A 12,681-nucleotide genomic window follows, 5' to 3' on the forward strand; every position below is an offset into this window, starting at 1 on the left:
TTAAAGTCCAGTGTTATTATCATGAAAACAAGCCATTCACATAACTCTTGCTATTTATCAGGTATTATTTTAAAATTTCTTTACATGTTAATTATTGGTACCAACCAAATACTTACTAACATTATCTCCATTTTGTCAATGAAAATACACAAACAAAAAGAATGTTATTATCTTGCTTAACTTCATACAACTAGTTAGCACTGGGGTTTGGTCTTGAGTACAGGCATCCCTGTGCTGGGATCTGTGCTTTGGACAACTACAGTTAACAGTGGTATCAAGACTTCAGGATCCCACCAGCCTCTGGTGTCATCACCTTTTGTAGATGGTTTTCCTCTTCACAGTCTTAAGACCATCATGCAATACATTGGACACCTGAACACAAGACCTGTGTTCCAGGCAGGAAGTAAAGAGCAGAGTTGTGCTGCTTGTTTGTTGTGGGGAGAACACAAATTAGCCAAGATGGCATGATTGGGCTCTCTTGGCTCTGTGGCCTCTTTCTCTAGTCCCACATTAAAAAAAAAAAAAAGTGTTTGTGTGAAAGCTGAGATCACTTATAGCACGCACATATGCTGTCATGAGTTACTTGCTTGGTCATGGGGTCATGGTTTGTGTGTGGTACACATATGTGAGCTCCACCTAGAGAGCAGCAGCAGTACTGCTGCATCTTGGCTATATCCATTGGGTCAGACAGGAGAAGAGAGGATATAGCATTTCTACAGCTATGGCTTCTGGGTCAGCCAGGAGATAATATTGTTATGGCCACTAAGCCAGCCAGGAGAGAGGTTGTGTTGTATTGGGTTATGCTATGGCTCTTGCCAGGAATAAACAAACATGACTGTAGTTCCTATGGCTCCTCCAGTCTTCTCCCAGCCTCTTAGCTCATGCCTTGCCTACCCTGGGTTCGGTAAACAGTACAGACAGTGAGATACAGTGAGACAACTTATGCTGGGAACAGGATCAGTGATACAGTTGTGATGCTATCAAATAAGTGTTCCAAATTCTCTTTTATTCCAGGGGCTCTCTGTCAATGAAAGGGGATCAGCTCTGTCATCATAACTTATTTAGATCTCTGTTCAGCTAGACATTTTTTTTTTCCAGTTTTATAAATCAAGTATGAATTTGGTAGACATTATTTCTTTTTGTCTGAGAAACCTCAATATTTATTAGCCGCCATTAAGGATCCCTCCAGGTCCCTGAAGGAATGATTATCACCTTCATCTTTTATTAGGATATCAAAGTTCATTCAACCGAAGAACAATGCTTTTCTTATCTTTTGCTTCTATTAGTTACTTTAAAGATAAATAGTAACTTCTATTAGTTACTTAAAAGAAAAATAGTTTTACTGAAGTAACAGCTACTCTGTCTCTTCCGCTTATGGATAATAGGAATTGGCATTTTCTCTGATGATTATACTCCTCTTATGAATGATTTCCAACACCTTGAAGAAATGAATATTTCTGGCAAGTCTTGAGGGATGTAGTTTGGTGTGGATAAGCTAGGACATATGATGCAACTGCCTCCAAATTACTTTCTTCATAATTCTTAGGATTCAAACTCTTCAAAAAATACAACTTTGGTGCCTCTTCATACTTTTTTTTTTTTAGTAGTAACTTTTTATTTATTTATTTTTACTTTACAATATTGTATTGGTTTTGCCATACAATTTTAAAATAATTTTGTGATGCACAGAAAGGGCATCAGTCATTTTTTTTTTTCAAATAGCACTTAAAATGACTTTTTTGCTCATCTAAATTTTTGAGAGTGTGACACCACAGTACCCATTGCAACTATTTTGTAGGGTCTATAACCACATCTACTTTGTATCTTCTAGAATTAGTGAAAGTGAAATTCACTCAGTCATGTCCAACTCTTTGTGACCCCATGAATTACACAGTACATGGAATTCTCCAGGCCAGAATACTCAGGTGGGTAGCTCTTCCCTTCTCCAGTGGATCTTCCCAACTCTGGGATCAAACCCAGGTCTCCCACATTGCAAGCAAATTTTTACCAGCTGAGCCACAAGAACTTTTATTCAAAAACATCTGTTGAGAGTAGATAATATACTACTCTTTAATATTCTTAGGATATATTAATGATCAAAAGCAATAATGTAAAAGTTTGCAGAGGCAATCCAGAATTTCTAATAAGTGAACATTATAGAGAAACTCAGCTATTCTAATTTTTTTTCTATATTCTTGGTTTAGGATCCTTGAAACTATTTCCACAACTCTTCCCTGTTTTCATCTTTTATAACTGAGCAACCTCTCCTAGCTCATTTGATAGGAAATTCTAAGATGTGCTGGGAATGTATTGTAGGTGTATATCTGGAGACTTTCCATTACAGTGTGGTGAATGGAGTGAAAGCTGGCTATACCTTGTGGGAAAATGAGCTCAATCAAGACCCTATGGTAATTTAAGAGCTGAAAACAATAAAGTCATATTCTAGTTTGATAATTATCTTTTCTATCACTGTCATTGCATGTGTGGTTTGTAAAACATACCTGTAGATTTTTAAAAATCTTTCTTTGCCTTTGTCAGAGAAATTAGGGATTTTTGTTGTTGCTGGATTGTTTATTGGTTGTTTATTATTATTATTATTATTTTCCTTTCATGCTCAGGACACTCAGAAAAAATCAAGCTGACCTCAAAATCCTTGAATACCTCTTGCTATTCATTTTGTTCTGTGTCAAATGTTCATTGTTTTGCAAAAGATTTAGGCATTACTTTTTTGGTAACAACAGTAAATTTATCTATTTCCCCACCATAGGCTATGAGTTGGCAAGAGTTTTGTCTATTATTAATTTTGAAGATTTCACATCTGTCATCCTCAACTAGGCCACATAACCAATTTTAGAATATTTCAGTTTCTGTCAAGTTTTTTGGTTGACAGTCCATTTTAGAACAAATTTCTATCTTAATTAGGGTTTTTAGTTGCATACAGAAGAAATTAACTCTTGCTGACTAAGCAGGTAAAAAAAAATGTAAAGGATATCAGGGATAGATATGTTTAGAGCTGAAAAGCCAAGATCAAGACTAAGCTACCAGAAAAAGTCTAAAAATGTAATTCTATAGCATTGGCTAAAAAATTCTCAAATTGCTACAGATGTCCTATTGTCTGAACTTGGATTTACTAATTATGCTAACGAAAATGCCTCCTCTGTCCCTGAAACTTGGCTTTTTCACCATTAATAACCTTAGATTTGAAAATCTTTTGCTACAAACACCAGTCACATTGAATCCAGAAGAAATTTCCTTCCTAGTTGGGTCCTCCTAATTTACAATTTGAGCAAGTGGTTGATATAGAAATTATATAGCTTACATGACCCAACTGTACATCAAGGCTGTATATTGTCACCCTGCTTATTTAACTTCTATGCAGAGTACATCATGAGAAACGCTGGGCTGGAAGAAACACACGCTGGAATCAAGATTGCTGGGAGAAATGTCAATAACTTCAGATATGCAGATGACACCACCCTTATGGCAGAAAGTAAAGAGGAACTAAAAAGCCTTTTGATGAAAGTGAAAGTGGAGAGTGAAAAAGTTGGCTTAAAGCTCAACATTCAGAAAACGAAGATCATGGCATCTGGTCCCATCACTTCATGGGAAATAGATGGGGAAACAGTGGAAACAGTGTCAGACTTTATATTTTTGGGCTCCAAAATCACTGCAGATGGTGACTGCAGCCATGAAATTAAAAGACGCTTACTCCTTGGAAGAAAAGTTATGACCAACCTAGATAGCATATTCAAAAGTGGAGACATTACTTTGCCAACAAAGGTCCGCCTAGTTAAGGCTATGGGTTTTTTTCCTGTAGTCATGTATGAATGTGAAAGTTGGACTGTGAAGAAAGCTGAGCACTGAAGAATTGATGGTTTTGAACTGTGGTGTTGGAGAAGACTCCTGAGGGTCCCTTGGACTGCAAGGAGATCCAACCAGTCCATTCTGAAGGAGATCAGCCCTGGGTGTTCTTTGGAGGGAACGATGCTAAAGCTGAAGCTCCAGTACTTTGGTCACCTGATGCGAAGAGTTGACTCATTGGAAAAGACTCTGATGCTGTAAGGGATTGGGGTCAGGAGGAAAAGGGGACGGAAGAGGATAAGATGGCTGGATGGCATCACTGACTTGGTGGAGGTGAATTTGAGTGAACTCCAGGAGTTGGTGATGGACAGGGAGGCCTGCTGTGCTGCGATTCATGGGGTGGCGAAAAGTCGGACACGACTGAGCGACTGAACTGAACTGAACTGAACTGATGACCCGACTAGCTTCAGTTGCAGCTAATAAAGATCCCTAGTTTTGTTTTGTTTTTTTTGTTTTTTTTTTTTCTGGCTTCCTTTTTAAGAAATAGGATTAATAAATATGGAAACATGGCAAACAGAGAAAGAATGTTGAAAATGCATAATGTAGGTCCTCTGCACCTCTGAAGACTTGGACTGGTGACAACTCTCCTGCAATCTCTAGAAAAGAAAACTGGGACCTTTCATGGTCTTCACACAGCTACCTGCCTGGGCTCCTACACCAAGACTCCACCAGACTGCATGCTCTAATGGTCTCCTGTCGCTGACACTGGGCCTCTCCCTCTCACACATTACTGGTTGCTGATGGCCTAATGCCCAACCCTTATTCTAGAGCTTGAACTGCTGCATGTTGGCAATATTAGACAAGCTCCAACCTGACTGGATAAATCATAATGTCTGCTATCAAGAAGAAAGCCAAATCTTCTCCCCTGAATCTCTTCTAAGTTTGTATTTCCATGTAGACTTCCTTATATCTTATGGTTGTTTTTTAATTATAATTTGTAATTTTTATATTACTTTTATCTGATTAAATTCTGTGATTTCTGTGTCCCAATTATTATCAGTCAGGAACAGTAGGAGTCCAGCAGGAGATTGGGCTGAAGTCATAAACATTTCACACAAGAATGCACATTTGGTTCATTTATTCATTCATTACCAAAAAAACAACTTCCATGGGATTTAAAAATGCTAATTATAAAACATGTTCCTGTTTTGATTCTCTATCTTTGCTGTCTGATACAGTTACAACTAGCCACATGTAGCTATTAAAATTTAAATTAATATTAAATAAAATTTAAAATTCAGTTCATATGTCATTCTAGTAACATTTCAAGTGTTCAGCAGCTACATGTAGTCATACATTGGACTGAGAATATTTCCATCTTTGTAGAGATCTCTATGGAAAATAGCTGACTTATAGTTGGCAGATCTTTTTTTTTAATTAGAAGATAATTACTTTACAATATTGTCATGGTTTCAGCCACACATCAACATGAAGTAGCCTCCTGAACCTCTCTCCCAACTCCTACTCCATCCCATCCCCTTTAGGTTGTCATTGAGCACCAGATTTGGGTTCCCTGCATCATACAACAAATTTCCACTGGCTATCTATTTTACATATAGTAATGTATATGTTTAAATGCTATTCTCTGAAATCCTCCTGAACCTCCTCTCCTGAACCTCTCTCCCAACTCCTACTCCATCCCATCCCCTTTAGGTTGTCGTTGAGCACCAGATTTGGGTTCCCTGCATCATACAACAAATTTCCACTGGCTATCTATTTTACATATAGTAATGTATATGTTTAAATGCTATTCTCTGAAATCATCCCATCTTCTCCTTCCCGCACTATTTCCAAAAGTATGTTCTTTGTGTCTGTGTCTCCTTTGCTGTCCTGCAATATCAGTACTATCTTTCCAGATTCCATGCTTATGCATTAATTTTATTTGACTGTGTCTTTCTGACTTACTTCACTCTGTATAATAAGCTCTAGGTTCATCCACCTCATTAGAACTGACCCAAATGTGTTTCGTTTTATAGCTGAGTAATATTCCATTGTATATACATACCACAACTTCTTTATCCATTCATCTGTTGATGGACATCTAGGTTACTTCCATGTCCTACCTGCTGTAAATAGTGCTGCAATGAACATTTGGATACATGTATCTTTCAGTTCTGGTTTCATATGGTACTTCTATTCCTATTTTTTAAAGGAATCTCCATACTGTTCTCCATAGTGGTTGTATCATTTTTATTCCTACCAATGATGCAAGAGGGCTCCATTTTCTCCACATCCTCTCCAGCATTTATTTTCTATAGACTTTTTGATGATAGCCATCCTGATCAGTGTGATATGATACCTCATTGTGGTTTTGATTTGCATTTCTCTGATAATAAATGATGTTCAGCATCTTGTCATGTGCTTATTAGTCATCTGTATGCCTTCTCTGGAGAAATATCTGTTTGGGTCTTCTGCCTGCTTTTTTATTAGGTTGTTTGTTTTTCTACTATTGAGTTGAACAAATTATTTGTATATATTTGGAGATTAATTATTTGTCATTTGTTTCATTTGCTAATATTTTCTCCCATTCTGAGGGTTGTCTTTTCATTTAGTTTGTACTTTCTTTCATTGTGCAAAAGTTTTTTTAAGTTTAGTTAGATCTGATTTGTTTACTTTTGCTTTTATTTCCATTACTGTAGGAAATGGGTCATAGAAGACCTAGCTGTGACTTATGTCATAGAGTGTCCTACCTATGTTTTCCTCTAAGAGCTTTATAGTTTATAGTCTTACATGGAGGTCTTTAATCTATTCAGTTTTTTTTTTTTTTTTTATGGTGTTAGAAAGAGTCCAAATTATATTCCTTTACACGTAGCTGAAAGAGAAGATTGTCTCTTCTCCATTATATATATTTGCCTCCTTTGTCAAAGATAAGGTGCCCATAGGAGCATGAGTTTATCTCTGGATGCTTATATGTGTATGAGTACCTTTTTGGACTTCCTATCTTGTTCCATTGATCTATATTTCTTTTTATTCTTTGTGTGTGTGTGTGTGCACCAGTTACATACTGTCTTGATTGCTGGAGCTTTGTAGTATATTCTGAAGCCAGGAAGGTTGATTCTTCCAGCCCTATTCTTCTTTCTCAACATTTCTTTGACTATTCAGGGTCTTTTTTCAGTTCTTTAGTTCAGTTAAGTTGTTCAGTCCTGTCTGACTCTTTGTGACCCCATGTACTACAGCACACCAGACCTCCCTGTCCATCATGAAATCCAAGACTTTACTCAAACTCATGTCCATTGAGTCGGTGATGCCATCCAACCATCTCATCCTCTGTCATCCCCTTCTCCTCCCACCTTCAACCTTTCCCAGCATTGGGGTCTTTTCAAATGAGTCAGCACTTTGCATCAGGCAGCTAAAGTGTTGGAGTTTCAGCCTCAGCATCAGTCCTTTCAATGAACACCCAGGACTGATCTCCTTTAGGATGGACTGATTGGATCTCCTTGCAGTCCAAGGGACTCTCAAGAGTCTTCTCCAACACCACAGTTCAAAAGCAGCAATTCTTCAGCACTCAGCTTTCTTTATAGTCCAACTTTCATATCCATATATGACTACTGGAAAAACCATAGCCTTGACTAGATGAACATATATTGGCAAAGTAGTGTCTCTGTTTTTAATATGCTGTCTAGGTTGGTCATAGCTTTTCTTCCAAGGAATAAATGTCTTTTAATCTCATAGCTGCAGTCATCATCTGCAGTGATTTTGGAGCCTAAAAGATTAAACTCTGTCACTGTTTCCACTGTTTCGCCATCTATTTGCCATGGAGTGATGGGACTGGATGCCATGATCTTAATTTTCTGAATGTTGAGCTTTAAGCCAACTTTTTCACTCTCCTCTTTCACTTTCATCAAGAGGCTCTTTAGCTCTTCTTCACTTTCTGCCATAAGGTTGGTGTCATCTGCATATCTGAGGTTATTGATATTTCTCCCGGCAATCTTGATTGCAGCTTGTGCTTTATCCAACCCAGCGTTTCTCATGATGTACTCCACATAAAAATTAAATAAGCAGGGTCAAAATACATAGCCTTGATGCACTCTTTTTCTTACTTGGAGCCAATCTGTTGTTTCATGTCCAGTTCTAACTGTTGTTTTTGACCTGCATACAGATTTCTCAAGAGGCAGATCAGATGGTCTGGTATTCCCATTTCTTGAAGAATTTTACACAATTTGTTGTGATCCAGAAAAAGGCTTTGCCATAATCATTAAAGCAGAAATAGATATTTTTTTTCTGGAAGTCTCTTGCTTTGGTAATTTGATCTCTGATTCCTCTGCCTTTTCTAAAATCAACTTGAGCATCTGGAAGTTCACAATGCACATATTGTTGAAGGCTGGCTTGGATAATTTTGAGCATAACTTTACTCGTGTGTGAGATGAGTGTAATTGTGCAGTAATTTGAGCATTCTTTGGCGTTGCCTTTCTTTGGGATTGGAATGAAAACTGACCTTTTCCAGTCCCGTGGCCACTGCTGAGTTTTCCAAATTTGCTGTCATATTTTGTTCACTATTTTCACAGCATCACCTTTTAGGATTTGAAATAGCTCAACTGGAATTCCATCACTTCCACTAGCTTTGTTCATAGTGCTGTTTCCTAAGGCTCCCTTACCTTCACATTCCAGGATGTCTGGCTCTAGGTGAGTCATCATATCATCGTGATCATCTGGATCATGAAGATCTTTTTTGTACAGTTCTTCTTTGTATTATTATCACCTCTTCTTAATATCTTCTACTACTGTTAGGTCCATACTATTTCTGTCCTTTATTGAGCCCATTTTTGCATGAAATGTTCCTTCAGTCCAGTTCAGTCACTCAGTCGTGTCCGACTCTTTGCGACCCCATGAATTGCAGGACGCCAGGTCTCCCTGTCCATCACCAACTCCCAGAGTTCACTCAGACTCACATCCATCGAGTCAGTGATGCCATCCAGCCATCTCATCCTCTGTCGTCTCCTTCTCCTCCTGCCCCCAATCCCTTCCAGCATCAGGGTCTTTTCCAATGAGTCTACTCTTCGCATCAGGTGGCCAAAGTAATGGAGTTTCAGTTTTAGCATTATTCCTTCCAAAGAACACCCAGGAGTGATTTCCTTTAGAATGGGCTGGTTGGATCTCCTTGCAGTCCAAGGGACACTCAAGAGTCTTCTCCAACAGTCGCTCAGCTTTCTTCACAGTCCAACTCTCACATCCATACATGACTACTGGAAAAACCATAGCCTTGACTAGACGTTGTTCCCTTGGTATCTCTAATTTTCTTGAAGAGATCTCTAGTGTTTCCCATTCTATTATTTTCCTCTGTTCTTTGCACTGATCACTGAGGAAGGCTTTCTTATCTTTCCTTGCTCTTCTTTGGAACTCTGTATTTAAATGGGTATATCATTCCTTTTATCCTTTTCTTTTCATGTCTCTTCTTTTCACAGCTATTTGTAAGGCCTCCCCAGACAGTCATTTTGCTTTTGCAATGTTCTTGGTGCCTTTCTCCTGTACAATGTCTTGAACGTCCTTCCAAAGTTCATCAGGCACTCTGTCTATCAGATCTAGTCCCTTAAATCTATTTCTCCCTTCAACTATATAATCATAAGTAATTTGATTTAGGTAATATCTGAATGGTCTAGTGGTTTTCCCTACTTTTTCAATTTAAGTCTGAATTTGGCAGTAAGGAGTTCATGATCTTAGCCACAGTCAGCTCCCAGTATTGCTTTTGCTGACTGTATACAGCTTTTCCACCTTTGGCTGCAAAGAATAAAATTAATCTGATTTTGGTGCTGACCATGTGTTGATGTCCTTTTGTAGAGTCTTCTCTTGTGTTGTTGGAAGAGGGTGTTTGCTATGACCAGTGTGTTCTCTTGGCAAAATTCTGTTAGCCTTTGCCTTGTTTCATTCTGTTTTCCAGGGCCAGTTTTGCCTGGTACTCCAGGTGTTTCTTGACTTCCTACTTTTGCATTCCAGTCCCCTACAATGAAAAGGACATATTTTTGGTGTGTTAGTTCTAAAAGGTCTTTTATGTTCATGGAACTGTTCAACTTCAGCTTCTTCAGTATTACTGGTCTGTGCATAGACTTGGATTACCATGATATTGAATGGTTTGACTTTGACACAAACAGATCATTCTCTTGTTTTTGAGATTGTTTTCAAGTACTGCATTTTGGACTCTTTTGTTGACTATGATGGGTACTCCATTCTTTTAAGGGATTATTGTCCACAATAGTAGATATAATGGTCATCTGAGTTAAATTCAATCATCTGAGTCCACTTTAGTTTGCTGATTCCTATGATGTTGATGCTCACTCTTGCTATCTCCTGTTTGATCCCTTCAAATGTGCCTTGATTAATGGACCTAACATTCCAGGTTCCTAAGCAATATTGTTGTTTACAACTTTGGACTTTGCTTCCATTACCAGTCACATCCATAGCTGGTAGTTGTTTTTAGTGTCTTTTCTATTTCCATTCAAATTATGGAATTATTTGTTTTACCTCTATGAAAAAATACCATTGGTGGTTCAATATGGATTACATTGAATATATAAAAATGCTTTGGGAAATATAATCATTTTCACTGTAGTAACATGCCATATCTTTCCATCTTTTTGTGTCATCTTCAATTTCTTTCATTAATGTCTTATGCTTTTTCTGCAAACAGACTTTTTGTTTCTTTAGGTAAATATTTTCCTCATTCCTAAGTATTTTATTGTTTTTGTTGCAATGATGAATGGGATTGCTTCCTTAATTTCTCTTATTGATTTTTGTTATTGCATAGGAATGCAAAGGATTTCTGTGTATTAATTTTCCATCCTGTGACTTTACTATATTAACTGATTAGTTCTACTATTTTTTTATGCCATCTTTATGGTTTTCTATATAGAGAATCATGTCATCTCTGAACAGTGAGAGTTCTAACTTCTTTCTTTCCAATTAGGATTCCTTTTATTTCTTTTTCTTCTCTGACTGCTTTGGCTAGGATTTCCAAAACTATGTTGAACGATAGTGGCAAAAGTGGACACCCTTGTCTTATTCCTAATTGTAGAGGTAACACGTTCAGTTTTTCACCATTGAGGATAATATTTGTTGTGGGTCTCTACTTGTTTTTGTGGATCTCTATTTGTTGTTGTGGTCTCTATTCTGTAGAGTTATGTTCCTTCTATGCCTTCTGTCCTCCATTGAGGATAATATTTGTTGTGGGTTTGTCATATATGGCCTTGTGGGTTTGTCATATATGTCATATATGTGGTCTCTATTCTGTAGAGTTATGTTCCTTCTATGCCTACTTTCTGGAGAGTTTTTGTCATAATTGTGTATTGAATTTTGTCAAAGACAAAATTCTCTGCATTTATTGAAATGATTATGTGATTTTTATCTTCAACTACTCAGTATGGTGTATCACACTGATTGATTTGTGTGTATTGAAGAATTTTTGCATCCCTGAGATAAATACCACTTGATCTTGATTCATGATATTTTTAATGTATTGTTGGATTCAGTTTGCTAAAATTTTGTTGAGGACTTTTGCATCTGAATTCATCAGTGATATTGGCCTATAATTTTCTTTATTTTTGTGGCATCTTTGACTAGTTTTGGTAGGGTGATGGTGGCCTCATAGATGAGTTTGGAAACTTTCCTTCTTTCTTAAGCAATTTTCTAGAAGAGTTTGAGCATGATAGATGTTAGCTCATTTCTAAAGTTTTGGTAGAATTTGCCTGTGAAGTCATTTGGCCCTTGGCTTTCCTTTGAGGGATGATTCTTGATTATTGTTTCTCAACTGCACATGAAACATTTTCTAGGATAGATTACATCTTGGGCCCACAATTCAAGCCTCAGTAATTTTTTAAAAAGCTGAAATCATTTTAAAAATATTTTCTGAACACAGCACTGCAAGATTAGATAACTATAAGAATTAAAGACTATTTAAAAAAAACACAAGCACATGGAGACTAAACAACATGATTATGAATAACCAACAGATCATTAAGAAAAGTAAAATATGCCTAGGAATAAATGACAACGAAGGGATGACAACTCAAAACCTATGGGGTCCACCATTTTGTGGATGCCAGGTATGCGAGAGCATCTGGGAGTTTGAGGAGGGAGAGGACCAGGAAGACCTAAGGTTTTATGGATTTGAACCTCCACATTTCTAACCCAAGATTTCAAAATGCATCATGATTCCTGTCCTTTGGACTGTAAAGTTTATGTAGATAATCTTGGAAACAATGGTAACAAGACATAGTTAGAATGAGATTTTGGCTATTATGGACCACTCTGAAGTGTGTGCTTTGCTAGAAACCCTCCCAGGTTTGCTTTTGTTGCATTTGAAGATCCCCGAGATGCAGCTGATGCTGTCCGAGAGCTAGATGGAAGAATCCTAGGTGGCTGCCAAGTTAAGAGTGGAATTGTCAAATGGTGAAAAGAGAAGTCAAAATCATGGCCCAACTCCTTCTTGGGGTCATCACTCTTGAGATGGTTATTGGAGGAGGAGTCCCTCACGTCGACGCAGATATCCAAGTTGGAGAAGCTCCTCCCACAGCTGGAGCAGGTCCCTTTCTAGAGATAGGAGAAGAGAGAGATCACTGCCCTGGGAGAGAAATCACAAGCACTCCCAATCTTTCTCTAGGTCTCAGTAGGTCAAATGAAAGGTAATAGAAGACCAGTTTGCAAGAGCAGTGGTGTACAGGGAATAAATTCATCTGACAGAAATATGTAATGAAAATTCATGTTTGTTTGTTTGTTTGCTTTTTGAAACTTCATAAGCTTAATGCATTTTGAAAATGTTTTAGCTGTTCACATTTGTTTGTTGGAACAGTGACACACAAAGGTGTAATTTTCTATGGCTTGAAATGGATC

The 12,681-nt window shown here is 37.6% G+C and overlaps 1 pseudogene; it reads left to right on the forward strand.

Annotated features, from left to right (window-relative positions):
• The first annotated feature begins 11,992 nt into the window (after positions 1–11,992).
• LOC109563687 (serine/arginine-rich splicing factor 3 pseudogene) lies at positions 11,993–12,461 on the forward strand (annotated as a pseudogene).
• Positions 12,462–12,681: the final 220 nt, after the last annotated feature.

The sequence above is a fragment of the Bos indicus genome, chromosome 9 (assembly GCF_029378745.1).
Source record: "Bos indicus isolate NIAB-ARS_2022 breed Sahiwal x Tharparkar chromosome 9, NIAB-ARS_B.indTharparkar_mat_pri_1.0, whole genome shotgun sequence".
In the NCBI taxonomy this organism is placed as follows: domain Eukaryota; kingdom Metazoa; phylum Chordata; class Mammalia; order Artiodactyla; family Bovidae; genus Bos; species Bos indicus.